The sequence below is a fragment of the Schistocerca serialis genome, unplaced genomic scaffold, assembly GCF_023864345.2.
Source record: "Schistocerca serialis cubense isolate TAMUIC-IGC-003099 unplaced genomic scaffold, iqSchSeri2.2 HiC_scaffold_157, whole genome shotgun sequence".
Taxonomy (NCBI): domain Eukaryota; kingdom Metazoa; phylum Arthropoda; class Insecta; order Orthoptera; family Acrididae; genus Schistocerca; species Schistocerca serialis.
The window spans coordinates 65001-70000 of NW_026047716.1; the positions used below are offsets into that span (position 1 = coordinate 65001).

At 53.3% G+C, this 5000-nt stretch overlaps 1 non-coding gene across 1 annotated transcript in view; it reads left to right on the plus strand.

Annotated features, from left to right (window-relative positions):
• Positions 1–3477: 3477 nt before the first annotated feature.
• The window catches only part of LOC126443549 (small subunit ribosomal RNA), a 1909-nt gene continuing 386 nt past the window's right edge, over positions 3478–5000 (plus strand). The window contains exon 1 of the ribosomal RNA XR_007581999.1: positions 3478–5000. This exon is cut by the window's right edge and continues 386 nt beyond it. This is a non-coding gene — a ribosomal RNA (small subunit ribosomal RNA).

Consider the following 5000-nt stretch of genomic DNA (forward strand, 5'->3'; position numbering starts at 1 on the left):
AACGTAACCCATGTTGTGCCGTAACGTAACCCATGTTGTGCCGTAACGTAACCCATGTTGTGCCGTAACGTAACCCATGTTGTGCCGTAACCTAACCCATGTTGTGCCTTAACCTAACCCATGTTGTGCCTTAACCTAACCCATGTTGTGCCTTAACCTAACCCATGTTGTGCCTTAACCTAACCCATGTTGTGCCTTAACCTAACCCATGTTGTGCCTTAACCTAACCCACGTTGTGCCTTAACCTAACCTACGTTGTGCCTTAACCTAACCCATGTTGTGCCTTAACCTAACCCATGTTGTGCCTTAACCTAACCCATGTTGTGCCTTAACCTAACCCATGTTGTGCCTTAACCTAACCCATGTTGTGCCTTAACCTAACCCATGTTGTGCCTTAACCTAACCCATGTTGTGCCTTAACCTAACCCATGGTGTGCCTTAACCTAACCCATGTTGTGCCTTAACCTAACCCATGTTGTGCCTTAACCTAACCCACGTTGTGCCTTAACCTAACCCACGTTGTGCCTTAACCTAACCCACGTTGTGCCTTAACCTAACCCACGTTGTGCCTTAACCTAACCTACGTTGTGCCTTAACCTAACCCATGTTGTGCCTTAACCTAACCCATGTTGTGCCTTAACCTAACCCATGTTGTGCCTTAACCTAACCCATGTTGTGCCTTAACCTAACCCATGTTGTGCCTTAACCTAACCCATGGTGTGCCTTAACCTAACCCATGGTGTGCCTTAACCTAACCCATGGTGTGCCTTAACCTAACCCATGTTGTGCCTTAACCTAACCCATGTTGTGCCTTAACCTAACCCATGTTGTGCCTTAACCTAACCCATGTTGTGCCTTAACCTAACCCATGTTGTGCCTTAACCTAACCCATGTTGTGCCTTAACCTAACCCATGTTGTGCCTTAACCTAACCCATGTTGTGCCTTAACCTAACCCATGTTGTGCCTTAACCTAACCCATGTTGTGCCTTAACCTAACCCATGTTGTGCCTTAACCTAACCCATGTTGTGCCTTAACCTAACCCATGTTGTGCCTTAACCTAACCCATGTTGTGCCTTAACCTAACCCATGTTGTGCCTTAACCTAACCCATGTTGTGCCTTAACCTAACCCATGTTGTGCCTTAACCTAACCCATGTTGTGCCTTAACCTAACCCATGTTGTGCCTTAACCTAACCCATGTTGTGCCTTAACCTAACCCATGTTGTGCCTTAACCTAACCCATGTTGTGCCTTAACCTAACCCATGTTGTGCCTTAACCTAACCCATGTTGTGCCTTAACCTAACCCATGTTGTGCCTTAACCTAACCCATGTTGTGCCTTAACCTAACCCATGTTGTGCCTTAACCTAACCCATGTTGTGCCTTAACCTAACCCATGTTGTGCCTTAACCTAACCCATGTTGTGCCTTAACCTAACCCATGTTGTGCCTTAACCTAACCCATGTTGTGCCTTAACCTAACCCATGTTGTGCCTTAACCTAACCCATGTTGTGCCTTAACCTAACCCATGTTGTGCCTTAACGTAACCCATGTTGTGCCTTAACGTAACCCATGTTGTGCCTTAACGTAACCCATGTTGTGCCTTAACCTAACCTAAAGTGCGCCGTAACCTAAACTATATTGCGCCTTAACCTGACGCACGTTGTCGCTGAACCTGCTCTGTAATTGTTATGCAACCCGTTAAAGTAGTGTAGTGTTGCCTAACCGCAACCCTCGCAATATAGTTCGCTACTCGCACTGCCCGGTCCCCTGTGTATCGCGTCATGTTAAACACCTTGCAGGTGTTGCTGACTTTCCACATGCTCCTGCTATACACTGTAGTGTGGATAGCAGCAGGACGTACATGCCCCCCCCCCTTCCCCCCTGCCTTCGCAAGCTGGTCGGTGAGAAGTTTGCATGTTCAATGCCCTTCGCATGCCGACGTACTCAGCCTACGTTGTGGTACGGCCTGTCACCTGTCCGCCGATGTACGCAAAACCCACAAACTGTACTGCACATTGCTCCGTATGTACTGAATGATACATCGTGGCCCATGTGACCGTATGACGACAGCGCCTAGCAACGGCGGACCATACAGTCCAAATATTGTGCACGCAGCTACGTGTCGTCTCCCTATAAGAGCTGGATTGCAGTGTGGTACGCCATACAGACGTGTGGGAGGAACGGACGCCCTGGATGGCGATCAGCATGAGCAGTCTGTTGATGTAGTGGAGCGTGTATTCGGACGTAGTCGTCTCTTCTCACACACCGTGATAGCATGTTGCACCGCGTTCCACATCTGCGACATGCTGCAGAGGCGGGCTGACAGTCGTTCGCGCAATGGACACCGCATACGTACGGGGTCTACCTTCCACGTGTTCTCTAGGCGTGCACATGTTGTTGCGTCTATGTGGGCAGACGTAGTGTGTTGTGACACCTGACACAGGCATGCAATACTCGTTGCAAATGGCGATGGACGTGTACGTTTGCTGGTGACGTTACGCAAATGAACAACCGGTAACCCGTTGTGGTGCGGTTGTTCTCGCTAGAGGTGAATCAGTGTTGGCGACGATCGGTCGAGCTATTAACCGGTTGTTTCAGGGATACCCACCATGCCCACGAACGTGAAAGGGGACCCACCATGCCCACGAACGTGAAAGGGGATCTGGGTGTGAGGCGATACGCGGCGGTGGCTGGGTGGGACCGTCCCCGGCCGGTGAGGGGGGGCCGCCCGGCGTGCTGGCAGCGCGGTGCGTGGGCGCACGCGCTACAGCCGGCTGGTGGGGGCGGCCGGTGGCAGGCGCGCCGGCCGACGGACGCGGCAGGCGGCGCAGCTGCGCGCCGGCGCCCCCTGCTCGCGGCGCCTTGCGGCCAAAGTAGGTCCTCGCGGGCCCGGTGCGAAGCGCGGTGGCCATCTGCAGTGTGCTGGTCCGATTGAGGACTTTGTGCGCTGAGGATGCGCCGCCGCCCGGCGCTCGGCGCCGCGACGCCGTCTGCTGCTCGGTCGCCCCAGCGGTTCTCGCAGGTGGTTTGTATCGCAGCTGTGCGGACGTGTTGGCGCGTGCGCTGTGCTGGGAGAGTTCGCTTCGGCACCCAAGTAGGGCTTTTGTCCTTCTGTGGCGCTGGCGTTGGAGCTGCCGGTCACCGTAGGTGGCGCGTGTTGTCTCCCGCCGGCAATGCCACGACAGCACGCTCCCGGGCCTCTGTCGGCAGCGGCAAGCTCAGTTGGGAGCACGGGTGGTCGCACCTAAAGCGTCTACTCGCCTAACTCCGGGCGATTGCGCCTCTCTCGAACCCGACCAAGTACTTAGGACGGCGCTGCGCGCCGCCGGGACCTGAGAGGGTTTCGAGGTGTGTTGTGCAGGGGAGCTCAGCCTCCTCCTGTTTGCAGAATAATTGAGCGGACGCTTGCGTGTTCGCGCGGGCCCCCGGGACACACTCCCGGGCGGCCGGCTGCTCAGCTCTAGTTGACGCAGCTCCCTGGTTGATCCTGCCAGTAGTCATATGCTTGTCTCAAAGATTAAGCCATGCATGTCTCAGTACAAGCCGCATTAAGGTGAAACCGCGAATGGCTCATTAAATCAGTTATGGTTCCTTAGATCGTACCCACGTTACTTGGATAACTGTGGTAATTCTAGAGCTAATACATGCAAACAGAGTCCCGACCAGAGATGGAAGGGACGCTTTTATTAGATCAAAACCAATCGGTCGGCTCGTCCGGTCCGTTTGCCTTGGTGACTCTGAATAACTTAGGGCTGATCGCACGGTCCTCGTACCGGCGACGCATCTTTCAAATGTCTGCCTTATCAACTGTCGATGGTAGGTTCTGCGCCTACCATGGTTGTAACGGGTAACGGGGAATCAGGGTTCGATTCCGGAGAGGGAGCCTGAGAAACGGCTACCACATCCAAGGAAGGCAGCAGGCGCGCAAATTACCCACTCCCGGCACGGGGAGGTAGTGACGAAAAATAACGATACGGGACTCATCCGAGGCCCCGTAATCGGAATGAGTACACTTTAAATCCTTTAACGAGTATCTATTGGAGGGCAAGTCTGGTGCCAGCAGCCGCGGTAATTCCAGCTCCAATAGCGTATATTAAAGTTGTTGCGGTTAAAAAGCTCGTAGTTGGATTTGTGTCCCACGCTGTTGGTTCACCGCCCGTCGGTGTTTAACTGGCATGTATCGTGGGACGTCCTGCCGGTGGGGCGAGCCGAAGGCGTGCGACCGCCTCGTGCGTGCTCGTGCGTCCCGAGGCGGACCCCGTTGAAATCCTACCAGGGTGCTCTTTATTGAGTGTCTCGGTGGGCCGGCACGTTTACTTTGAACAAATTAGAGTGCTTAAAGCAGGCAAGCCCGCCTGAATACTGTGTGCATGGAATAATGGAATAGGACCTCGGTTCTATTTTGTTGGTTTTCGGAACCCGAGGTAATGATTAATAGGGACAGGCGGGGGCATTCGTATTGCGACGTTAGAGGTGAAATTCTTGGATCGTCGCAAGACGAACAGAAGCGAAAGCATTTGCCAAGTATGTTTTCATTAATCAAGAACGAAAGTTAGAGGTTCGAAGGCGATCAGATACCGCCCTAGTTCTAACCATAAACGATGCCAGCCAGCGATCCGCCGCAGTTCCTCCGATGACTCGGCGGGCAGCCTCCGGGAAACCAAAGCTTTTGGGTTCCGGGGGAAGTATGGTTGCAAAGCTGAAACTTAAAGGAATTGACGGAAGGGCACCACCAGGAGTGGAGCCTGCGGCTTAATTTGACTCAACACGGGAAACCTCACCAGGCCCGGACACCGGAAGGATTGACAGATTGATAGCTCTTTCTTGATTCGGTGGGTGGTGGTGCATGGCCGTTCTTAGTTGGTGGAGCGATTTGTCTGGTTAATTCCGATAACGAACGAGACTCTAGCCTGCTAACTAGTCGCGTGACATCCTTCGTGCTGTCAGCGATTACTTTTCTTCTTAGAGGGACAGGCGGCTTCTAGCCGCACGAGATT